The 27312-nt window shown below is 34.2% G+C and overlaps 1 protein-coding gene and 1 long non-coding RNA gene across 4 annotated transcripts in view; both read left to right on the forward strand.

Moving 5' to 3' along the window:
* Positions 1-27312, forward strand: part of LOC123306664 (nephrin-like) — a 721736-nt gene that overhangs the window by 199041 nt on the left and 495383 nt on the right. The gene's annotated exons all lie outside the window — the stretch shown is intronic.
* On the forward strand, positions 9520-10602 carry LOC123306670. Its single transcript, XR_006536942.1, has 3 exons — positions 9520-9807; positions 9877-10159; positions 10217-10602. It is a non-coding gene; the product is annotated as an uncharacterized LOC123306670 (long non-coding RNA).

A 27312-nucleotide genomic window follows, 5' to 3' on the forward strand; every position in this document is an offset into this window, starting at 1 on the left:
GTTAAAAAGAGCTACAAAAGAGTTATCTATGCAACCAGTTGGGAAAAGCTTCAGTTTTCGTAATACGAAAAATAGTGTTTCCCCACGTGTTTCACAAAAAAAAAATTCTAATTTTGAATAGGATGTGGCATCGAAATTAATTTTTCACTCCGTTACTATGGCAGCAATTATTATCTTTTCATCATCAGTTTCAAAATATTCAATTTTTTCTAACTGGTTACGAAAAGTTTGACGTTTCAAAACTTCTATCCTCTTGCAGGGTGCGCGAGAAACTACTCAAGTATATTCAAAATACAAATTGAACTTGTGTGAGGGTTTTCCTACAATGTAGTAAATATCGAAGATATGAACTTTGTACGTTACTTTCCTCTTACTCGGTTTGTTGCATTCACATATTTCCTACAGTGTTTTATCTTGCGTAGTTTTTCCTACTTGAAAATTCCTTCGTACAATTCTATGAACTCAATAGAGAGGAAAATCTGTAATTTCGATAAGAAAATTCAGTGGAAACTGGAGTATACTGACCTGAAAACACTTGAAAATATTGTTGTGCCGTGAAGATTTGAAATGCATTCATTTCAAAATGCTTACCATTTTCATGAAAAACTGGCAACATCTGTAAAGGAACCACGCTACAAGATTCTCTTTCAACTCGAATGTTGAAGTTTTGTTCTAGAAAAATGAGAATATGAATTTTTCTGAAACTTCTATGAATTTAATCATCATCTGATACTTGATATAATAATAAAGTGAATAAATCTGACCTCATATTGTTGAATATAATAATATATATATGTTACGGCTAAAGATAGGTGTGAACATAAACTTAAGATTAGCCGGCTAAACTTAGGTTTAGCTTCGGGTATTTGCTAAAGTTAGTTTCTTCTATCTTTAGCCGGCTAAACTTAAGTGTAACCACATCCCATCGGCCAAATATGTTGAAGGCTTGAGGGGCGCAAATTTTCGGCAATTAAAAGAATATAAAGAAATAGTGATACGAGTATAATCAAACTATTAATGCAATGAATTTTTTGTATGAATTTCACATATTTTATTAGCAGAAAAGCATTCTGTTGAGCAGTTGGGAAATCGGAGAATGAACATTATATTTGTTTCAACTGTGTCTCAACGAATTCTTATTGACGAATCTAAAAATCTAAACGCTTGATGACAAAATTCAATTCTATTTTGAGTGTGAGGGAAAACTGTAGTGTTAATGATTATTTTTCATCTTGTTATTATTCATAATTTGAGGGAAATTGAATGAGCAGACAAAAACGATGTCTCGAACTTCTTCATCAAAATACCAAAGGTTGAATTCTAGAAAAATATAAGTAGAAGTGCCCAATCGTGTTTGTAGTTAACCGGACTATTTGGCACAACGATTATAGAGTTAACTCTATATCCCCCAAGATGATTCATCAAGGGTGGCAACAGGCCATATTTTGGAACACGTATGTTCAATGACTCGGGAAGAAATTTTTAACAAAATCAACAAGAGAAAGTGTTTTCAACTATGTTCATTTTCATAGTTTTTTTGTTTGTTCTTTTTTGCGCAAGAATTGGTTGGAAAGATATTGCGACGTTAGTTCCCATTTCGTAATTTTTCTATAAACCCAATTATTGAATGGTAGGGAAAATATACTTTTGTTTACGGAAAAAATTTTCTATGTCTAATATCTCATTTTCTTGTGGGGTCATATTATGGTTTTTCACAAATAAGGCTCGGTTTGAAGAGCATTAATCTCCTAAACAGATGAAAATAACTTGTTAAATGTTGAATTGAAAACCTATGGGCGTTATGTAATACAACCCCAATACATTCGATGCTCTTTTGCATATTTCAATTCTAAAAATTTAAACAAAAAAGTGGCCGTGTGCGTTCGTTCTCTCCCATCCGACCATTCATGATACATCACCTGTCCGCGTGTCCATCGAATACATTTTTAGCCGTTCCGTTTTGGGTAATGTGCACATTAGCCGGCTAAAGATGAAATGCCCTGACGCGGATGAATATTTTATCGAACTTTAGCCGATCCTCGAATATAAACTTAAGTTTAGCCGGCTAATCTTAAGTTTATGCTCACACCTATCTTTAGCAGTAACATATATACTGCATTCACAATTATTTTAGCAGTCGGTTGGCCATGAAATAATTTTCTCAAGTTTTTGTAACTAGAGCGGAGTAAGGTTGGCACTCATAAAATGTCGTTAATGTCATAACGCCGTTGCCGTTACTTATATCAATTAATATTACGAAAATGCTGAAAGTGATTGGTAAAAGAGACAGGGTTTCAGAAAGTTCTATTTAGAATTCAGGTCCGCTCATTCAAATAGTTATACCCTGATATTCTAAAATCCACAATACGTCAGACGGTAGCGAACATATTCAATGTAAGTGAATTTATAGAATGTTTCATCTGAATCTAAATGACTTATATTTCAGCTGAATATTTCCACAATCAGAAAGATTGTGAACGAAGAGGATGACAAAGAATTTCCTTCTATTGGGAGACCCAAAAAAGTGGTGGTATTTGAGAATTTTATGTTTGAGTGAATCAATGCGAAAATTTTACTACAGGATTTTCGATTAATGACATCGTAGAATAAGTCCCCCAAAATTGATTTTTCTATTTTTCATTTGACTTTTCCTATACATTGTAAATGTCTTAAGGTGCCAATACCTAATTATTATTATTATATCAATGCATTAAGATGAACAGCCACAAATACGCGCCAATTGTCCTGCTAATTGTTTATTCATGTGAACTTTTTGTTCAAAGGTGAAGTTCATCTTAATTGAAACTTCCTTTAATTCCTTTTACTCATATTGATGCAAGATGATTTTTGTTGAAGAATTTAACATTCTTGTAATTATCTGTTAATTCCTTCGGGAGATTCCCATTCCCAACCACTGCAACATATGCATTTCATCTTCGGGTTAATATTTTTGAAATCTACAACTGATCTAACGTATTCAAACTTTTGCCAAAAAAAGATAACGAACATTAACTCTCCTCAAGCTAGTACATATTAGGATATTATACATGATCTCTTGTATTTTCCATGCAAATAACTGGATTTGGTATGCCTTCAATCAGTTTGTATAAACTTCAATTATGTTCGTCACATATTTTCCGGAGAGATTCGACATTGTGATAAAATACGTAATAACAGAAACTTTTACGTAGAACGGGCAACATAGCGTTGATTTAAAACCCAAAAATGTTTTGGCAAGCGGCATAACCCCACATTTTTGTACTATACAGAGTGAATTGTGTCAAATTTCCATGGTCAACCGACTGCTTGAATAAAAGTGAATGAAGTATATATAATATTTCGAAATACAGAGATCTCGAGGAACAAACCGAGTCATATTGTTTTGTCTCAAGGATGTTTTTGTCCTTTTGTGTTAATGATGTTTTTCCATCCAATTCCTTTATGTCTCCTTTTTTCAGGCGTCATCTCTGGACAAATTATAATGGAATGGGTATAAGCCATCGATTATTTACTTTCATTCCTTTTCTTCATCATTATTTTTGTCGACGCTAGTAATGAAAGGACCATCCATTCGGGGTCCACCGGCGCTTCGAATAAAAAAGGGCAAGATACGAATAATCCAATTAAAGATCATCTGCCCTACGAAGAATACGGGACTAACGAAGTAAGCCGAATAAAAATAAAAGTTGGTTAATAGAAAATGGATGACACTTCGGTTCGTTCTCTAGAAATAGATAATGTCGTTTCTTGTGTTCGCTTTTGTCGACGCCGGAAAGTATACTTATTGCGGAAGTTCGAAAAGAAAATGCCTCTGGTCGGTGGCACATTTTCTTAGTGGTGGCTGTATTTCTGTCGTTGATGAATCTGTAATTTTCCGTATATTTCCGTGCAATCGAAGATAGTCCTAATTCACTCAGGAGTATTTTGATGGCGGTATCCACTAAACTTTCATTGACCAATCATATAGTTGGTTAAAACATAAGTGAACACAATATTCTTCAGTGCAAACAATAGTTTTTATTCATATCAAATATTTCATTTCAAAAACATATCTTCATTATTGGAAGAAACATTATTGGATCGAAAAGTCTACATAAAGATAAACCACATTCATTGAGAGAGATTTTGAGCATGCTAATAATGACACATATGGCAACAATAAAAAATTAAATAAGACCTAGGGGAACTAATGAATGATAAAATGAAGATTCTGTTAAATTCGTATTCAGTATTTGAGAAAAACACGTATTCGGCAGAAGTAATGAATGATGAAATAAAGATTATGTGAAATTTTTATATGGTATTTGAGACAAACACGTATTCGAGGGTAATTTTTCCAGTATGAATGAATACGAATTCTTTTTATAGTAATGAGATTTTATAGAGCACACTGCATGATTATCCCCTCAAACTACCCCTTTGGACATCTCTACAGAAGTTCACGTGAGAAAAAATTGATTATCTTTGCTAGGCAATTCCCATTTATTTTCATATTTATATTCATTTGATGGCCTGAAGATTGTGTGGTTAAAAGTCCACTTCCAGAAGAAGTATGTTCGGAATAACATCCTTAGTTGGTCCCTGACAGGGTATTTTATACCGCAATAAATGCCCCAGACACCCATAAAAAAACAGTTTTCACAATAGAAGTCAAGTTCCAAGAACCATTTTGGGACATATCTGCGAAACAAATGCCGCAGAACACATAAATTTTTAATTGGCATAACCCCGGCCTACCAAACATCTATCATTAAGTTTCTTCATGACTTCGTTTCGACACTCTTAAAACTTTTTTGACTAGCCTCCGTGGAGATCGTAAAAAACCTTCATGCAATTTTTCTAGTTTACGATAGGAGACAAGTGTATCGAAATCTAATATTTCAATGTTATTCAATTACTTCGATCTCGAAGGGAACACTCATTCCATAAAATGTAGAAGATAAATAAATGTAGATTTACAATTAGTGAAGATTATTCTATTGGTCCTTTTGAATTGTTTCCAATTATGTAAGTTCCGAATGATGTTTTCTCTATCTTTAAATTCTTGAAATTTTCAGCATATTGTATCTACCTTACCGTGGAGAATAATATCAGTAGATATATATCTAACACAATAAATATTTCCACATAAGTCGCTCACTTTCAACATTAGGAAGAAAGGTGAGATGAGCTTCGTTGTGGAGAATGTTATTACGAAAATTTTCAACTTCAGGAAGAGAAGTGATATGAGCTTTGTTGTTGTAAATGATATTATGAATCGAAATGCATCATGAAATATGCATTATATCCATTTAAAACATATAATTTTATGAAATATTTTGAAAACGCGAATGTCAATTTGTTTTTTGTTTTGGCATTGTTTGCCCATTTAACCGAATTCGTAGCATTAATAATAAGGGAGTTGGCAAAGGTGCCCACTTAATTTGAAAAACCCCGTATATGCAGGGTGTATTTGAAGGGGAGGCTTTTTTTAACAGAAGGTAGAACTGGTCAAAATTTCGCGTTTCACCAAAAATCACCTATACAAAACTTTCAAGATGACAAATTTGAAAAAAAATTGAAAAAGATTACTGAAATAGATCATAATACGACCCTAGACCGTTTCTTAGCTGAATTATCGTAAAGCAGTGGAAAAAACTTATCTCCTGATTCGACCGTGTGGTTTCGTTTAGGATATTGGCTCGTTCGATATTTATGTGGTAATGAAAATGGAAACTTAGGATTGCTGAATTATTCTCATTATTTTTTAGTGATTGTATGAAATGTCTAATTTCGATACTAACTGACAGAAGATACTTAGAACACAAGTGTAAAAAATAGAATAATACTTCAAAATCTCACCAGTAAAATTCGTCTGAATTATTCACGAATTTTTTCAAAATGGACATCACAAATGTCTCGATTTTCTACATTTTTTTTCACCCTAAATTGCACGATAAAACAATTATGATTGTCTCAAAAGTGACCTGATGCATCTAATCCGATGAGCTTTATACTGAACCATTCATTGTCCAGCCATATATTTATGTATTATTTCGTTTTTGCGATGCCGGGGTCACCTTCCACAGTTCCGTACATGAAATTCAATGAAATTTTGTGAAACTTCTAGGGGCTGTATCTCAGTCATCTTGGATATTTTATATAGACAATTTCTGGTTAAACGCCTTATTTGGGTGAGTTTCACCTTCTGTCAAAAAAACAGCCTCACGTTTGAAAACACCCTGTATATGTAATTTCAACCAAACTTCGCTTTTGCATTCTTTGTGGCTGACGAGGTGGCTGATATGAAATCTTTGATGAATGATTCGATATCTGCACGAACTAGAAATTAAAATTTATGATATGTTGATAGAATTTTGCAAAAAATTTAGATCAAGTTTTTCTAATCTATTCTTCCGATATAACCGGATTTGACCAACACACTACACGATAGACAATATTTCCACATGCATATTTCCGTGGTTTTATGTCCGGCAGATTGCTGTTCCAACCCCACCATACATTGGAATGCATTTCCGAATTCAGCGTTTGTGCGCCAGATTTCATTACTAAGCCCGTCATAAATTCTGCAGATGACGATGAAAAGATATGATATGTTGCAATTTCGGATGAAAACAAACAGGAAGCCTAAAATTTCATGCATCCAATATTCTACAACTAGACAGTTCGACTGCTGTTTCCAACGTAGAATTATTTCATTCGTTGAATAAAATTTTTACCTAAATTTCTGGATGATTTCGATGTAAAATGAAAACTCCGTTAAATGCTTGTGAAGTATAGATCCCTGATAGCGAAAGAACAAGATCAGGGAAGGGCGCATAATGTCAGTTTGTGACCTAAAGAACGATTCTGATTTCAGAAAATGGGTAAGCTATTAGTATGCGTACCACAGAACACAAATAATTCGTATGGTCACAGCTTTCTCAAACAGAAATTAAGACGGTGGTGGTGCAGTTTATACCTACGCTCTTATACCACGTGGTTCAAGCATTGTATAAAGACCAAATGTCTTTAAACTTACAATGGTTTAACAACTCATGTTAGTGAAAATCATATAATCTTCATTTTAGTTCAATTATAACTTTTCATCATGTATCGGCCACCTCAAATCAATATCTAGGAGTAGTAGTTCCCCAAGGATCAGTACGAGTATCTTTGAGGATTCAACACCAGTCTTTGGTATCAATTTTGAAATGTACATATATAGGGTGATCAGATGAAAATTTAACATCATCCGCCTTTAAAATGAAAATTCCCTTGATTTTGAATAGGGATGTTGCGATAACTAATTTTGAAAAGGCTGTGACTAGAGTCCCGACTCGGGACTCGTGTCCAGTCCCGAGTGACGTCATTATATTCGGGACTGATATTCGGTCCCGAATTCAACGATGTACTGCACTGGTGCTTTGAAATTATTATGCAGTGAAAGAAGTAGCGAAAATCATGAGCCTATACCCAGTCAAATAGAAACAATGATTTATATTTCAATCGGGCAGGTAGATATGAGTTGCTATAAAGATAAATATGTTGTTGAAGTATATTTTATTTTCAAATCATCACATTTATAAAGAGAAAAAAGAGCAATCTTGAAATGAAACATCTAAGGAGAACATTTTAAACAGAAGAACTACCTTTACCTTTTTGGCTGAATTTTCATACACTTCAAATAAAAATACATTTTATTGGGGTGGCGCAGCATTGTATCGTTATTTCGTATAAAATATCATATATTTCACAAATATATTTTTCAGCTTCCTTTTCCGATCACATTTTTTTTTAGTCAAGAATGGCTGTAAGGAAGAGGATCACTTCTGAATCAAAAATTGTCTGGCAATTCCTCTGGATCAATTTACACTAAGCAATTCTCAACTTTCTCATAAGTTAGAATTGCATACTTCGATGCTCCTTCCATGCTCATATTCAAAGATAGTATTTTCTCCTATCTTTGCAATCCTGAAAAAGCCCACACTATTTTTTGATAAGCAATCACTACTTGAATTTTGCCGCAACTATTCAAAACTAATATTATACGATTCGTGAACATAACCTCAAAACTCTCTTACAAGAGACTTGTTTGGTAGTTGAGTCATTTGATTTCGTCAGTCGGGACTGGACACGGATCCCGAGTCGGGACTCTAGTCACAGCCTTTTGAAAATCGTATCGAGTACTATCTCACCCTAAAATTTAGCTTCATAATATCCATCAATAATTGTGAAAAAGGCAATGTGGAATTTATCTCTAGAATATTATTCGTATCCGACACATTTTCAAAGGTATTTAGTTATGTTGTTAAATTTTTCGTCTGAAAAAGTACTAATTTTTTGCCCATAAAAGTAAACGGTTTTTGATTTACCTTAGTCAATCGTGAATTTTTAAGGACGTTACAAATGTGTCAAAGCGATTTTAAATTCATCGTGAAATTTAAATGGTGTAATCCGAAGAAGAAAGGATGGAAATGATTGAATTATTCTTTAAAAATAACCACTCTGTGCGAACAACAGCGGCTTTATTTAACGAACGACATCCTGTTATGTGTCCGCTGCTTACGTTGTGCAACTGGTTGCCAAATTTAACGCTACTGGTGCAGTCGGAAACAAAAAGAGGATGCATGAAATGCCCCCCACAGACTTCGTTCTTTTCCATCCGTTCGAATCGCCGCGATTCGAACCGTCCGTCGTTCCAAAAACACCACTCACATCGGTTTTTGGCGTTTTTGGAACGACGGTTTGAATCGCGGCGATTCGAACGGATGGAAAAGAACGAAGTCTGTGGGAGGCAAAAGAGACGAAGCGAGGGACGTGGCTGTCTTAGGTCATGTACTAATTGATCCGACCTTTAGTACCTACTAGGAAACTGTCCGATGTATCTGGTGTTTCACGAACAACAATCGTGAGAATCCTCAAACAGATAAATAAAGTCTTTATAGGATACGACTGGTTCAGGAACTGAATGAAGATGATCCCGATCACTGACTTCAGTGATATCATAAACGGTAATCGAAACTACATGTTCGATATCTGTTTTTCGGACGAGTGTTCATTTTACCATAAGGGGAAGTAACGGCATTCACAAGTTCCTTATTTACGCTTTCGATTTTTTACGTGATGTTACCTTTGTCTCTTTTTTTCAATTTAGTTGTTTTATTATGAGAAAAAAAACTTGAACTTATATATATATATATGTAATCATTATCCCAAATTACCTTTCGGTGTATGAACTTGAACTTTAGTGTCAATAAAACTTGTTTTCACAATCATTTTTCGACGGTTTTTCGACATATTTCGATAAAATTAGCGACTGTGTGACATCGGCGATTCAATTCTTTATATATTGCAAAGATTTTCATAGCGATATATACCTACCAAAATTACGCTGAAATTCAAGAATAACGAATAACTGAAAATTATTCAATATTCCTAATATTACCTCTCACGTGGTAATTTCTACTTTTCAGTACTCAGTACGTAATTCAGGCTATTGCTCAAAGATGCAACACATTTTCGTGTTTGGGGCAGAGATATAGAAGGGGGGAGATTGAGCTTCGACCACTGCGCATCCTATTTTCATGGGACAAAAGTGGGTCCGCCATTTGTCAGGTCATAGCACGGTATTATGATCACGGTCTAACAATTTAGTGAATATTCTTGTCATTTAGCTGCCATTGCCTGCTGTCAAGTCAAAAGAATGTAAACAATAATAACAAATATGAACGTATTTTTGGTGATATTCAGCGGATTCGTGTGGTTTTATTAGCTTTTTTTCGCTGAATAGCAGGATATTTACGATGGCTTACTTCACAATTATAGGTAAGTTCCCAATTATATCAATTTTTGAATATCTTTGATAGGTTTACAAATTTTTTAAACTTGTTTCAGTATTTCTCCTTCAAAATTGATGAAAAGACTCATCGAATTGAAAAAACTCCATATAGAAGGAAATTATACAATTAAGTCTCTTAAAAATAAAATACAACACATGAAAGAAGTGATGGACTTTTTGAGACAAGATCAACGTATTTCTGAAAATGCTGCCCATCATTGGGAGAAATCTTTTGATTCAGTGCCACATTGATGAAGACATTTAAAAAATGTAGAGAATGATACTGTGACCCTAAAAGTTCCAGTCTTGAGGGAATTGTAATATTCTTCAAAAATCAAGGTAAGATGAGATAATTTAATATGAAACTGAGATGATTTTATTTTTTGTTTGTTTCAGAGGGACTTCATGTACCATCATATGGAATTATAACGATATGTCAATCAGGAATTTGATGATTTCAACTGAAAATAGAGTTTCAAGAGATGAAAATTTTCTCGAAGCATTTGCAACAATTCAATCCCAAAAATTTTATGATCGAGTTGATGATTTGTTCCCTTCCTTGAAAGAACATTTTTTATATTCTTCAGTGATTGGAAGACATTATGGCTTTCTTTTAGTGAAAAATATTGCCAGATCTCATTTTAAAATTAGAATATTCAATCTGTAAAAAGTTTATACTGAAAAATTCAAGGTTCTGCAATTAGAAGACTTCATCAGTTGATTTTATGCAGCAATCGATACTGGATATACAATATTGTATAAATAAAATGAATAGAAAAATGTTTTTTTCTTTTATATATTTAATGCCAGTAGCTACTGAAGAATTTATCGACTTGTTAGCTTTCATCATATCATTCTTTTTTGTTTTCAGTTTATTCTTCGGAAGACGTATCGGGGATGTCACATAGATGTAAATTGAAGAGAAGAGGAGATAATACAACCATCATAGTAGAAAGAATGGGAAGAAGTTTTTGGATTTTGTCATATGAAGAAGATGTCCTTCAATTTCAATTATTTTCAGCTTATTCTTTACACAAATACATCATCATTACACTTATACGGGCAAACAGAGAGTTTTTTCTGAGGTTTTTATCTCTGTTTTTTCATGTATCATACGAAGATATGTATGGTACCCCGTTGACATTTTTCCTCTGCTTACACTGAGATCTGGAACGAGAAACAGGTTTTTAGGATCTGTCTCTTGTTCCATTTCTTTACACCCGCTTCATTGTTATTTTCAGATTGTAAAAGTTTGTAACACTCTTTTTCAAAAGAATATATATATATATATATATCATGTCTTACTTCCAATAAAAAATATCAGATCAATGTATCCACTTTGTGCAAAAAATTTATTGTCCTTCAGATAGACAAAATCGTGTTTCCTTAGAAACAGAAAATAAAAATTAAAACTTAAAAGCAGAGTTCCAGAATTGCATCTCGAAGGAAATTGGGTGAGCAATTTTTCAGGGTACTTTCCTCTGATCGTAATTAGGGAACAGTAGTGAAAAGAAGCGATTCTGGAACAAACCAAATATTGGTGACGCTTCGAAGTCTATATATATCAAACTACCCCATAAGACCAAATTGCTAGAATCTTCGAAATCATGGATTTTATTTTGAAAACGTTACCTATTTAGAAAAGACAATTAAATTAAAATTCATCGTTGGTTATAAACGCTTGAATATAATTCAAAAGGATTCATTGGTTTAGATGATATGTTCAATATTTGGACATCTCATTATATTCACCAGAATACATAAAACAAAAAATTTTTTCCTTCGTTGACATTTTTGGTATTCATTTTGTATTGTACTGAATAAATAAGAAACGAATTGACCGAAATCACATAATTTCAAGTACTGTTATCAACGAAATCATAACATTCAAATTCTGAATTTTACGTCCCCCTGTATATAACTCTTGCCACATGCTATCACTTTTAGGCGGTGCTGTATATATTTCCTGACAAATGGCGGCCTTCAATTTTAGCCAGTTCGCGCAGCTTGAAGCTCAATCTCCCCCCTTCTATATCTCTGGTTTGGGGTAGCATCCGTAAAGCAACCAATGTCGATCGTCTTGATCTCGAATCCTATATGTACTACTTCCCCTTAACGGCTTTCGACAAAAGATTCTCCGCTTCATTCAGACAGTATCGTTGGTTGAGTTATGCGGTAATGAAGAGCTCAAATAAGAGCGAAACCAGTCTACTCTCCTCATATGTTGGTACGTTCTCTATCTCTATTCTATTCAGAAGGTAAATTTATGCCAGTTCGATTGAAATAATTCAATATATTCATGACAAAGAATATAAGAATTATGCTTGCCATATATGCACATGACAACGAAATAGCAGTCAAACATCGCAACATAGAAGTAATACAACTAAGATTACAAAAAGCTGCCTCTGAAATAAACGATTGGCATATTAAGTCAAAAATCAAACTTTACTGACAAAAAGTGCCTACTATTGCAAAATAGAAAACTGAGAGCTATTACTTATTATAACCAGTTGTTTACGAAGAAGATGTACAGTGCAAATACGAAATATCTAATTGTAAATTTTTGCCAAATAACAAAATAATGATTCATTATTTTTCTCCCCATAAATACTCACTTCTTCAAATATGCTCAGATGAAATATCTACATTAGATTCCGCATGAAGGCTTAGAAACTTTCATTTGAGTCAATATTTTTCGTTTTTCACGAAGATCAATATTCTGTGAAGAAAATATATATTTTCTGTTCAAAAAGATCAACTTGATTACAAATGACCTTGAAATCAAGGTCAGATTGAATGCCTGCTACGACTAATATAAGACACTTTCATTCGAAACATTGGTGGCACCTGAAAAAAAGTAAAAAGAATTCATAATTCACTGGATGTGGCGTTACAATATCGATAATACCCCTGTCAAAAGGCGACGTATAAATATTTATATTAATTCATATTCCTTCAGCTCCTTGGTTATCAAGATTCCAGCATGCAGCGCAAACACTTACCATTAACGAGAAGTGTCTCTGACACGCCTTGTCATTTCATTTTCTCAGAAAATTAAAATGTGTCTGACGGTTAATGCCGCCCAATATCCGATTCTACGCCGTATCTGAGAAACATTAACAATCTCGTTTTAATGAATCAATTAAAGTGAACCAATAAAATGGCGTGAATTTTAAATGGCTTCAGCCCTCACCGATAGCAATGCAGAGCAGACGATAGAAAAAGAGTTTCAAATTGAATATTTTCATTAAATGCACTCCGTTGTAATTAAATGTAGCAGGATGATCTGGGTGGCCAGTCCATGGGAGTGCGGTTGATTCTATTTTTTTCCGACGGAAGTTTATTAGTTATTACTCGCTCCTGAATAATGTGGGTGCAAGAATCACATTAAATCAGATGACTTTTTGCAACGAGGTGGTATGGTACAGGTATTTCAGATCTTCTATTCTGTTTTCATAAGAAAAGTGACCTATGTCAAAAGGTTGCACATATTGAATAGAAGATTTTCTTAGACCTGAAGGGAAAAATATCCAAATGTGTTTCATAAGAAATATTCTAGTTGGGATTATTTAAAATACAACGGAACTATAAAGTTAGTTGGCATCACTTTCGTTATACTGCATATCTATGTAGAAGGAACATTATCTGGAAACCTCTCAGCAGGTACAGTTGATGATTTCTGTTTTTGGCTACCTAAACTCAATTATGACTATATCGGAGATATTAATTCTAAGGGAAATTAACTACATGCAGACAAATCATGGAATTCCGAAAAAGTACCCCTCCAGGCAGGACTCGAACCCGCCACTCCATGATTATCGGTCAAGTGCTCTCACCTACTGAGCCATCAGAAGACACGAATTCCATCTGCGCAAGGACGGACGCTCCTCAAGAATCTAAATGTTAGTCTGGTCACCTTACGAACGTTTAATGTTTGCAAAGGTTTTTTAAGTACAGCTGGCCAAAGAGAGTACTTTAGAAGGCTGTGCTATAACACAGTTGGATGTCCACTTTTGTTTCGGAATTTCATAATTTGTCTGCATGGCTTTAATTTTCCCTCGATGTATCATTCATGACATTATATATATATTCTTTTGATACAGAGCATTACAATCTTTAACAGCAAACAATAATTATAGCATGTGTATGAGATACAGTTTTAGCAGAGGTTAGCGTAAACGGGGTACCATACAAATTGGTGTATGATACAAGAGCTTAGAAAAAAACCTCAGTAAAAAAACCCTCTCTCCCCGTGATTGTAATGGATTGTAATTGTTTACGAAATAATCTGAAATATTCCATATTGAAGGGCATCTCGCACTGCAAAAATTGATTCTTTCTCCAACAAATAGGAAAATCCAGAAAGTTTTCTCCAAGATACCAGCAACTTTTATATGAAATAGAGAAAAAACTTGAGCAGAAAAATGTGAAATAATAAAATTATATTCAATATGTCAGATTGACCTAAAATTGACAACCCCATTCAAAAAAGATTCGGAAACTGCATGCATAGCTCCAAAACCATCCTGAAATTTATAAATCGGACAATGATTAACCAGATGATTTATGGTTTCTTCTGGTTCTCCGCATTCACAACTAGGGCTTTCAACTGAATTCCACCTGAAAAGCACACTATAGCAACGTCCGGGACCTGTTCTTATACGATTCAGAATACACCATATTTTCCTGGGAAGATCAAAACCAGGAACTCTCTTCTTGATTAATTCCCAGAATTCATTGTTTCCCCTGGTATTTTCACCTCGATAGTTACTAAAATTTACCTTCAAGTCATTTCCTATCATAACACGGTAAAGTTGAATTCAGATAGTGTTAACATCTGACGTAGGCAGTGAACGATGGCTGGCGTAGAATTTTCAGCTTGTTATAACTCCAACCATGTTCCAAGGAAAATATACTGGTCCTATCCAATTACTCTGAGCTATTCTGAATCTTCGAATATTCAGCCCATCATCAGGCAGTTGATTCTAATTTTCAATTGAAGGGTTGTTATTGGACAGTTTTCGATACGCAGTCTCATTCCTGACGTAGAGAAATCAGTATGGATTTAGGAGTCGAATGCCAGGATGGACAAATGAAATTGGGTCTGTTTCGGTTTACTATTGAGTGCAGGGTTCAATACTCAATGGCTTCACAAAAGTTTTATCGAACTGTTTTACACTTCTTGAGAGCCCTCTCCCAATATAATATCTATTCCGAAATGATTTCAAATTTGAATTATTCTGTATGCTGTAGGCTCTTTTTTGTTGACCTAGAGCACAATATTCTGCAGTTTCGCAAAGTATTCTAATTGACAGTAGGTTTATCAATTAAATTGATGATTGAATTTAGAAACTAAGCAGATCGGCAAAATCGGTTTAGATTTTTCGTGCGAATTTGTCACTGATTTGGCTGCTTTCATAAAATTAATCGTGGATAATGAAAAACCGATCAGTCTGGTACATATGAGTAGGTACAGGTGTTCGTGGGACATGAGAAACAAAAATTATCATGAAAGAAATGTCTCGGAAACAGTGCTAGGAAGTTAAGTAATTGCTGTTCAACAACAATAAGTTCATTAACAGACTTTCAAGAGACTGAAACTGATCGTAATCATGTTCTTGCAGGGTTATAGGAACGTACTGACTACCAGAAATCGCGTACAATGTAACTCTGGACGGACGACAATGTCGCACTATTTTATGCTACAGCAGGAGAAACGAGAGGAGAAATCTTTTATAGAGGGCCTGAGAGCCTGTTTACACACTCAAGCCGTTTACAGCACAAACCAGTTTGCGCATGCCGATTTTATGTCCTAGGCATACTTTACACAGGAAAATTAATTACGCTTGCGCGAATTTCGCTTCGTAATCCCAATTCGCTTTAATTCCATTAAAATTTAGACTGGGACGCTAATACTTATTATAAGTTCTTAAATGTGTTGTGTTATAGTCCATATTTTGTTGTTAACTTTGTCACAGTTATAAAAACTTGAATTACTGGTTCAATTCTCTCCGATACCTATTTTAATTGGTTCTTAAACTTTCCTTAGCCATATCAAAATATGTTTATGTGTACAGGAAGGAAATGAAAACTAAACACTTTTCTATGCGTTAACGTATCACGGATATAGAGATCAGATGCAAATAAAAATTACATGCATGCAAACTCATTTACTGGATTACTCGGATTTTGGTGAACTACATCAACAATTTATGTCATTCGGGATCAGAGAACTCTTGACTGCCACTCTCACTTCAATTTCTTGTCCATACGGAGAATGAAGGAAGTATTGCATTAACAGTATAAAAAAAAGAGTTCCTACCTGAGACAAGAGAAAATGACTTCAATCATATCATGAGTGGGTACCTACATTGAATCCTTGTCCTTTACCAACACAACCGAATTTCCCACATGAAGTTCCTACAATTGCATCATCGAGACAAATATGTTAATTTTATTCTTATTTGATCAATTATTTTTATTCATTAATTTAAAAGTCTCTAGTTTCTTCATATTTAAGTCTTGATATATCTACCAAGAACAGAGAAAGCCTATGAAAATCCAAGTTTCGTAGGAAAGAATAAATGTTCATAAGTATTTATTTCTGTACCGAATGTAGGCTTCGTGAAAATTCATTCTTTTTCAAGCTTCTGAAGTCATTTAGATTCAACTCCTTCTTGAATCATCTTGCATATAGACCAAATTTCTGTTTGGTCAAAGTTTTCGATATCAACAATTGATTTTGAACCTTTTCTTTCATATGGTCTGAGTCACCGTTCACCTTAGAAGTAATATCGGAAACAATCTATTAACTTATTCCCAAGGCAGCAGCAACTTATTGTAATTATTAATAAAACTTTTGTACACATTTAAAAATTATAGTTAAGTTATAAACTTGGCGCAAGGGATAAAAATGGCCCCCATCATCACGTTCAACCTCAAATTAATTCAACTTTGAACCTGATTTCATAACATTTGGGCATGTTTTCTTAAGAATCAGAACTGAAAAACTAATGAATAACAGTCGAGAATTAATCGAAGACAACCAAAACAAAAGTGTATATAGCTAACCTAATTCTTTAAATAAAACAAAACGATTTAAATAAATCGATAGTGCACTGGCAACGTAGCATATTGTTGACAATAGAAAGTGTGAAAATTGCTCGTTTTTTTGGTGGTTTCATACTTTCCCAAAACACTGGAAATATTGAAACAGCTTTTGATATATATTCCTCAAGATAAGATAAGTCTCAAAATGTAATATAGTGCACTCTCATGACTTATTATGAGTTTGTTCTGCTTAACTATAATTTTTGTTTGTTTTTTTAGTCTAAATCCTAAGACTCGACGTCTGATTCAAGGCTGTAAAGCTGTGACATGAGTACCTCCTCCTAATTTCGAATCGCGTCATTAGTATATTTCTCAATTCACCATCGAAGGAATATTCAAAACGAGCCGATAATTAGGAAGGGCATTCATCGGTGTCGTAAAGAAAAGAATGCGGGCAGTCCATCATCCCGAAGGGCACACATTGCAAGGGCATATTGCACCGTGATTATTCAGATACATACATACAAATCGTCCGCAAATTCACGTCATGGGGTCAGCCGGGCGGACGCCATCCGGCACATGTCACGCCGCAGTTCAATTACATTTGGCGCTGCAATTTCGTTTCACGCCGTTGTATTCGCTGATATGCGCCCTTATTGGTGCATGTGATAGGTTCAGCCAGCTACTTCTATCTGACTTTTGGTGTCGCCATTCGACCGTCAATAATCGTGTTCGCCGAGTTTTTCAGAACAATTTGGCCGTTCCACATATTCACATGCTGGGGCAACACTTGCTTCAACTAACGACTCCGAGTATTTCGGTGCACCAAAAATTCTCCTTTCATCGAACAAAAACATTGAGAAGGCCAATTATGTCTCGACAAGGATGTTTTCACAGAAAAAGCCGGAACAGGTCAATTTTTGAAGGTAGGGGGACATATTTTGAGCAAAATTGTAAGCCGAAGTCTCCTCAAACCTAGGTGTAGGGGCTATCATTTAAGATTGAGGAGATTTTGGCTTACAATTCTGCTAGAAACTTGCCCCCTTCCGAATGAAAATTGACCTGTTCCGGCATTTTCTCTGAAAATATCCTTGTCGAGACATAATTGGCCTGGAAAGTTTTCAAATTGTCAGCCTCTGTAACTACTTCAAGGACTCAATTAAAATTAGCAAACCATTGTATTCATGTAGAGGGTCAAGTGATCTTTCAATTGTGGTATAACTCACCCCCTATTCCCTATTGAGAATCATAGAAGATAAATTATCTCAATAATTCACAGATCTGATAATCTTATCTGAATTTTTGTTTTATTCATTCAAATTCTATTTTACTTTTTTTTCAAATAAATTAATTCATTCACTTGTGGATTATTGGGAAAATTTATATTCTATGACCATAGATTGTTGATATCCAACAGATTTCTTGAATTACGACATTAACTCAGAAAATCCTAAATAACTCAGGAATTATCGAGGGAACTATTCATTTTAAAAGCATTGCCATATTAGAACACTATCATTATTTTTTTTCGCAGACTCCAATGCAATCATAAAAAATTAGGGTTTTCACGTGAAAACCGAAAGTTATCTGGATCCCAATTTTTGTCACAACATTTGGAACACCCGTTGGCAAGTGTTTCTTTGACTTCAGAAATGTGAAAACTGCGAGGAAAACTGTTTGTGCTCAAGATTTTTAGAATAGGCATAACGAACATAATACTGAATGCGTTTTTCAGTTTTTTTCTATATTTTGAAAACTATACTGGAATGATACAATGGTTTTCACAGAAATGTATTCAGCATTGAATACACATTGATATCAGAAACGAAAAAATAAAATAAAAAATTTATGAACAAACAAATTTCCACTCCTTGTTTAAACGGAAGTGCTCAGGCTCCAAAAATATTTTAGCTCAGTAGAGAATTTCGAGTTATATCATTATTCCAATTCTCAGATTTCAAATATGTCCAGTTCTCCAGAAACGTCTAATAGGCAAAATAGGAAAAAAGTATACAAGAAGAAGTATACTTATTTTTAGACATACCACTTATCAGCTCTACAATGCAATGTATATCTTCAGCAAGTCTATAATTTTTTATACAGCCCTAAATTGGAGGTACACACGACAAGAGAAAATTCCTCGAGTAATTTCAAGAAAAAACAGTCTCATAAACATGGGACCGCGAACGATTCGTTTTAGAGATACACGGTGTTAGAGTTAGAACTTTTTTCAAGCTTTTTTTTCTTTCAGTATCTACACTTCACAAGAAGGCAGAAATATTATAACTGATAGTTTACCCCATGAGACATGCTAATTTCAATAGCAAATCTACATGGTGATATTTTTTCCCCAGAATTTTATTTTGTTATACTAAACTTTATGGTCTCTTATAGTTTTGTATCTGCTATCGTTTTCGACAGAAAAATTTTTGAACTAATCTCTCGAAATCTTGAGAAAAATCCAAAGTGTCATATAAAATCCAGTAAGTAAGCTGTGATAAATAAATTCATTGTTAGTTTTGACACATCAAATAAAACTCGGTATTTCTAATAATGAATGTGTTTTCAGAACTTGTTTTGATACCAATCCAAAAATTCAAATTTTGACACCTTATATCTCGAAAATTATACTTCCAGTTTCCAACTAAGAACAGCCTGTATAATTCTGATTTATGTCAAATACTTCAGAACATTTTTGGCTAGAATTATGGATTATGAGATGAGTGTTGAAATCGCTCACAATATTTATATTAATGGAATCAACTGAATTGAGAATATTATTTGAGATTTATTTGAAATCAAGGTTTTTCATAAACAATAATGAAATTTCATATCCTTCATGATAACATCGAGATATTGTGTACGCTCCACCGACGGCATCATTTTCACTATATTATAGGTAGTCTTCGGCATTCGGACGGTATGAGATATGGACTTCCTCCTATCGCTTCGGTCAGTTTTCCCCTATTGTGTTGTGGGGATATTAAATTACGAATGTATTGACAATAAGTGTTCCGGGTTATATCTGTTATAACAAGATATTCGCCTTTTCCGGAGGTGTTACGGTAAGTTGTTAGAGTGCAGTCTCTCATAAAGCGGTCTTAAGGACCCATAGTAAAATTCAATCTATCTCTCCGGATATTTGAAACCGTAATTAGGTTCACCATGGAGCTCATCGTTAGCTTTCGACAAAACTAAAACCCCTGCTGCAGAGAATTTGCACTCACTTATTGCGAATTCCGTCAGCTCTGGAAGAGTGTTACAGATATCCTTATCGCTATCACTATGCATTATTGATTCCAATGAACAGTTATATTCAGAGTAGGTTCTTAATTGACTCGTAAAAACACATAAACTGAGAATTTCATTGAAATTCTCTTAATTATTCGCAAAAAGTTTCTTGTGCCTCCGAAATTTTTTATATTTTTGAATCCTCATCCAGCCCTGATGCATGCTGACTCGTTTAATGACATTATCTATTATCATCAGAAATTAAAGCCACAATTGTCTTATGTCAATGAATGGTCAACATAGGCAAGACCTCGGGTACGACTGTATAAAATTTCACATACATAAAAGGACTGAATAGTTTCCTTCTCACTTCGATAATGTTCAGTTTGAATTCGTTGAAAATATACCTACTACTCTCTATTGACTCTATCAGGATCATGAGATTGATGGTTCACTCGGTTCATGTGAAAAATTGAGCCAATGTTTTTTTTCTTAAACATGTTTGAAAGGAAAAATCTCTTATATATTCATTATTCCTATGCTCATTCTGTTTTTTTTTTCCGGTGTTGTAGCTTTGGAAAGAGCGAAAACCTAATTTATTATGAATTATGAAATGCTTCCAGTTTCATAAAAAAGAGGAATTATTTCATGTGTGAATTATTCAAATAACTTTCAAGACTAGTACCGGGTTTTTCACTATAATTTAACACCCCTTCGCTTCAACTTTGTTACAAACAGTGATGCAAAAAAAAACTTACCAACAAATGTTTTACGAAATCAACTCAATCAAATATTTTCAAAATAAAAAGAAATATAGACATACAAGATGGAAATCTTTTAATTTCAAATATACGAATATCGAATAGGGGAAAGTGGGGGAATTGGGAACACTTAATTTCAAATGCTGAAAAATTATACAAAAAATCACTAGAAATATTAAACTTCCATTGAAAAAGGAACTTTGCTCATTTATGTACATGAATTTGTTGGTCTATCTCTTTTATTTTGGGAAGTCTGTTTCAAATGGTTTCAAATTTTATGAACCCGAAAGCCCAGTTGTCAAATGGTTGGCTGCGATAAGTCAACAAACTGCATTGGTAACGACATGAATTGAATGAGAACTATAATAATGGTGCCCATTTCGAACAATTTCTTCAGATGATACTTTTTAGATCAAGACAGTTATGTTTAAGTATCTATTGAAATAATGATGCTTTCAAGTTGCTCGAAAATAAAAAATTTTGGAAATTTTGGAAAACTTAGCCGAAATAAGAGTTGCAGACCCACAAATACATTTTTATTATATTCTATGTACCATTTGAAAAAATGCAGTTGCATTGAGTATGACGCCCACCTTGTATATATTTCAATTGGCGAAATCATTTTAAAGAACTTTATTTGACTTCGTACGATTTTTGTATGAAATATTTTTATGTATCTGTATTTGAAACAAAGTTGAAGGGGGAGTCAATTTATGGTGAAAAGCGCAACAATTGTTATTTGAGAAAGAAATATTTGAAAACTGAGCATCCGCAGAAGTATTTCTATTGACTAGAACGATCATATTAAACAGAAAAAAAAATATGAAGCTCAATCAACCGAATGACAAACTCCGACAAAGAGTAAGTCATTTCATAAGACATAATATCCAAAACGACAATCTATAATATTGTCTCCATGTAACGTCGAGAAAATAAAGGTATACCTACCCATATTAAACGAACTACTGTTTTAAAGTCTACCTTTCTAGTTCAATTGATAGTAGTAGGTAACCAAGTAAGTAAAAGTACAGGGTGGGCAAAATTCGATGGTATTGAATGACGGCTCTGTAACCGTGAGAGCTAGGCAAAAATGGATGGCATGTTTCCTTTTCAAAAGATTGCTAATGGCCAAAACCGCTTCCCTCTATCTTCTTTTGTTTTCAAGTTATGAGACAAAACTAATTTTTCGGCTCTTCGTACTGGTGCCTCTATGTCTTAGTATCAGTGATTTCAAAAAACAAATATTACATTCTACAGATACTTTTTCATGTAAAATGCAGTGGCATAGTCAAAGATTTTTTTCAGTCCGCCACTCCAGTGATATAGTGGTAACTTAAATTTTTTTTAAATGAAGGGTACAGAAAAACAACCATCGATGTCAATTTTCCTTATAACTGAGAAAAACGCGTTTTCAACTTCAAAATCCGTTCATATTATTTGAAATATGACAAATTAAATACTATTGTTCTCGAAATGAACATCATCAATATTATTATACATAAACTGAGTGCATTACATGAAATGACTTAGAGATTTTTCTCTCGTATATTGATCGACATCGTTAGTTCTTTCCCTGCACGGTAAACCTTCGGAAGCGATGCAACGTATGACTGAGCTAGTTTCATGCCCGTTTTAATGTACCATAATATACTACTTTTCATTCTGAATTGAATTGTGTGTCTAACTCATTTCCGGACAAAAATTGACATGAATGGTTTTTTGCCTGTACCCTTCAACTATAAACTTTGTTATTTTATTCCATTCCCACATTTTCTGTGATTCAGAGTATATAACATACGTCATGTCTCTGATGCTCTTACGGTTATAGAGCTGCCATTCAATCCCATCGAATTTTGCCCACCCTGTACACTTTACGTGAAGTCTGCCTTAATTAATCGTTGTTTTAAACGGGCAATAGGACTGGCTTTTTCCCAGGTGATTCTACTTAAAAACAAATTACGCAAATGCAGATTTGTAGGTTTGTATGCTTTTTGCGTCCACACCTGGATGACTTGTATGACAAATTTTTAATAATCCTTTTATGCATCCGAATAGAATCATTATGCGTATTGTCAGAGTTTTTCAAATTAGATTTAGCGCTTAATAACGGGAACTGTGGAATATGATGCACAGAGTATTATGTAAGCTGAACTTTTTTATCCTCGCAAAACATAAATATTCATGAAGTGTTGGCTACGCTCAAATCATAAAATGGAATGTTGCGTTCGTTCTAATCAAACTTCATTTATGAAATGTTCAAATTACAGCGCGAATTCTCGCAAAGTAATTAGAACAATCACCCCGAAATTCCAAGTTAACCCCAGTGTACGGATGCTGGGCCACCGAACATGTTCGGATAACAAATGAACTGCCTGAAAACAAGACAGTAGTTTCAATCACGCACGGTGAATTTCGGTTTTATATAATGGCAACATTTATACCGCTAATAGACCAGCTACCAGCAACGTAGGATTTGAAAATTCATGAAAAGTTATAGGTATACCGAATTCTTCATAGAACACATCTCTTCTGGTAGCCATCTAAAATTATAGAGGGAACATGAAGTTAGAGATTTCTTTCCAGTCATGCATCAACATTTGTACTCCGAATGAAATATGTGATTTTATTTTCGAACGTTTTGAAATTCATAAAAATCTGAAAATCCACTTTTGGATTGATTTACATTTACATACATAATTCTATCCATTCACGATCGTTATAATTGAGTGAATTATGCATTTGCCTAGTTAGCAAAATTGATTCGGACAGATATAAAGTAAAATAATTGATAGTTATCATTTGCAAGCTGATGAGAAGTGATTTAAAGTCCCTTGGACCATCGAAGTCTAAAATAATCTGCATCTTCAGTGTTTCAGATTGTTTTGTTTCTGTTTCGGAGTATCTGGTGCCTGCAGATGTGATGAAAAGGTAAAAATGAAACTGCAGATATATCGAGGACAAAGGACATATTATAATAGTCATTATTGGGGAGAATAATCTAAATATTTCCCCGAGATACACTGCATTCAGACCGAACGATTTCGTTGAAAATAGAGTTTTTTTGAAACATCAATCTGGGAAATGCTACAGAGCTGTGATGGGAATACATAGTATAGGAAGTCTTTCAAGAAAGGTTGCCACTTTATTCAATTGAATCATTCAAACGAATACACAGGTCATTCATTGAGGCGAACTTCTACTACACTCTCGGCCATACTACTTATAGATGGAGGAGCCAACATTGAGTCTTTGAAACGACACGGAGGTTAGAAGTCAAGTAGTGTAGCAGAAGACTACATCAATAAGAATGAGATTGCTGATAAAATATTAAGCGTTAACGAATTCCTTGGAACCAGCACTCAGATTACTCTATTGAGGCAACTGCTTTTGAACAGAATCAGAGACAGAATCCTACCGGTTCATTAGTACATGGTTTCAATTTTCAAAATGCAACATTGACCAATTGTTCATTCAATGTAACTTAACAAGTGTCATTTCGCTAATAGCTTTCAAGTGACAAAATTTTTTGTTTTTAATTTTTTCCGTCTTTTTTACATGTTGATAAGATTTGTACGAAATCTTGCACAAATTTGCGTATCCGTACTTCACAACTAATCACTGACTTTGAAGTCTCTTGGCAGCGTATTTTTTCAAATATTCAATAAGCAATAATGAAGATTCCGAGGAAGATTCCTATGCTGCCCTGCTAAAACAGGAAGTCGTATCACCAAAAAAAAAAAACGATTTGCAGGTTTAACTGGACTTTGATATTTCTAGGCATACTTCAACAAGTAGGCAATGTCTGATCGTATTCAGAATAATGAATTACGAACATATAAATAACGAAAAAATGCGTTATGGAGAAGATACGCAGATGGCATATCATATCTCAAAAATTGCTCAATTCCTAATCTTCGCTTATGCAGATACGACTTGCTGTCTCAGCTGGGCATTTTGACTCTGACATAATTGGCCGGATGTTGCCATTGACAAAGTTAACCTAAAAGACATAAATAAATTTTATCTCAACGATTTCTGTACATTTGTTTTAGAATATTTTCTGCTCAAAGTTCGAAAATTTCACTGTCTTGAGCAGGAGTGGTTATTTTCTTGATAATGAATCGGCAAGTACTACACCAATATGAAAATTTCCGTAATTTTCGACATTACAATAGAAGATTGCGATATTTCAATATGGTCAGACTTGAGCTTGAGTATCGCAGATGTATTGGTGACATCATATTTCTTCGGAAATTGATGAATGGGGACCTGGAAAGTATCTTCATCACCTCCAGACTGAATATTTACGCTCCAATAAAGAGGATTAGGCAATTTGACATCTTTCACATACCGAAGAGACAAACCAATAGCGCTATGAACTCTCCTGTTCATAGAATGCTCAGTCAATGTAACAGCTTTAAAGAAGTAATTGACCCATTTTTTCTCAGCACAATTTCTGTCAAGTCAAGGCTAAAGAGTTATTTCATCACATCTTACCATTGATCGCGGTATTCTGACTTTCGGCCCACATAGATGATGTATACTGTTGTGGTGGTTTTTTCTTTTTATATTGAATACGTAATTTTAATTCTCCAGCATTTTTTTTTTGCTTTTTTTTTTGCTTTTTTCAAGGTACTTCTATTTTTTTTTTTTAATCTAAATTGTGACCATTTTTTGGGTATTTAATTACCTGTATGTGTCCTGATTAACAACAATAAACAATTTCTGGAGTGTACGAGGTTTTATAAACAGTGCGAACAAATTCCGAAGATTGTCCGAAAATATTACCTTTCAAATAATTAACGAGTTTTTCGCTATTTTCCAATTGACTCGAGATATTCTAACGAGATTTGGTAAAAATGGATACATCATTAAGGTGATTATTCCACGTAAAATACCTCGTCTTCAACAACTACAGTGGCTTGCGTGGCATTGGAAAAAAAGTACGCCTGTGACTTTTACCAAAATTGTATTCATTTTATAATTCTTCTTCAAGTTAGAACAAAAACTCTCTCCTCTTCGTTTTTTTCTATAGGAGCATCAGTTCTGTGGAAAACTTTGAAAACCGGTTTTTATTCCAAAATATACTATGCACTTCGTATACTCGAGTAAATAAATCGAACAATGAACTTTATTTAATGAAAAATTTCTTCAAATTACAAGCATTGCTTGAAAATTTTCGCCTCCAACTAGGATACAAAAGTCCAGACTTGTCCTCATGGATTGCCGAATTCTTAATTTATTTCTATTAGTTTGGAAAACATGCCCTGTATCTTGGGAACAAAGCATTTCCAGACAAAGGCCTACAGGACTTTTCCAAATTTCTATGAAAAAGGTTCGTACCGAGAAATGAGAACTCCACCCTAAAATACAAATTACTTTTTGTAGTTCAATAATTTAAATATTGTTCAATGAAACTATGCAATCGGCGATTAGTCTCGTCTCGTCAAGTGAACCTATTTAAGTTAAACGATTTCATATCTTCAAAAAGTGCGGACTCAACGTGTAGAAGATACGTTTAGCAAATAGCTCAACATAGACAGGTTCTATAAATATTAACACATATTTATTAACTTTTTCACCTTTCCTCCTCAAACAGAATTCGCCTAATTAATATTTTTCCTCCTCAACTGAGGAAACAAAAGACAGGAATTGAATTAAAATTTCTCCCAAGTGGCTGGACGGAGTTTTGTGTGTCAGCGAAATATTATTAAGGAGATGTAATTCAGGCTCCTTTGTGCTGAACAAGTTGCATTTCACACTCAATCTGACTTAGAGAAAGGCATATAATTGCTTTCCTTTGATGGAACGCGTGGCTGTGGACTCCGAAATCAGATAAAAAGTGAATTAGGAGTAGCAACCCCTTTGACAAAGAGGAAGCATGATATACAAGGAGCTGTTGAGAAAATTTGTCTCCACCTGAAATTATCGTGGCGGTATTCATTTTACAGGAAGTTGAATGAGGAGCATTCGTCAACTCGAGAATTTTGATCAAACGTACATTTGTATATCTGGTATCTGTGAAGCCACCTTCCTTAGTTTATATGGCTTGGCTGTGTCATGTTATGAATTTCATTGTTATAATTAAAACTTTGAGAGAATTCTCTCTTGGAATTGAATGAAACAGGTAACTGCATTTCAGTGAAAAATATTTCAGAAAAACTACGTCTCAATATTGCTATTGGCTAGAAGTAATGCATTTAGAATATCAGTCCCTCTGAAATAGTGATATTTTTTCTCTATCATCCGAGTTATCTTCTCATATACATCAAAATGCAAAAATATCACTATCGAGATGCTCAAAAGAGGTAACTACGTCTTCTTTGTTTTTCATCATTGACGACTAACTTGTTATTGGCACTGATTTTCAGTTGAATATGCTTCGAGAAGTTTATAACGTCAATGGCTTTATAGACCTAACTCACACACTTAAGTCATTTGAATGTG

Source organism: Coccinella septempunctata, chromosome 2 (genome assembly GCF_907165205.1).
Source record: "Coccinella septempunctata chromosome 2, icCocSept1.1, whole genome shotgun sequence".
Taxonomy (NCBI): Eukaryota; Metazoa; Arthropoda; class Insecta; order Coleoptera; family Coccinellidae; genus Coccinella; species Coccinella septempunctata.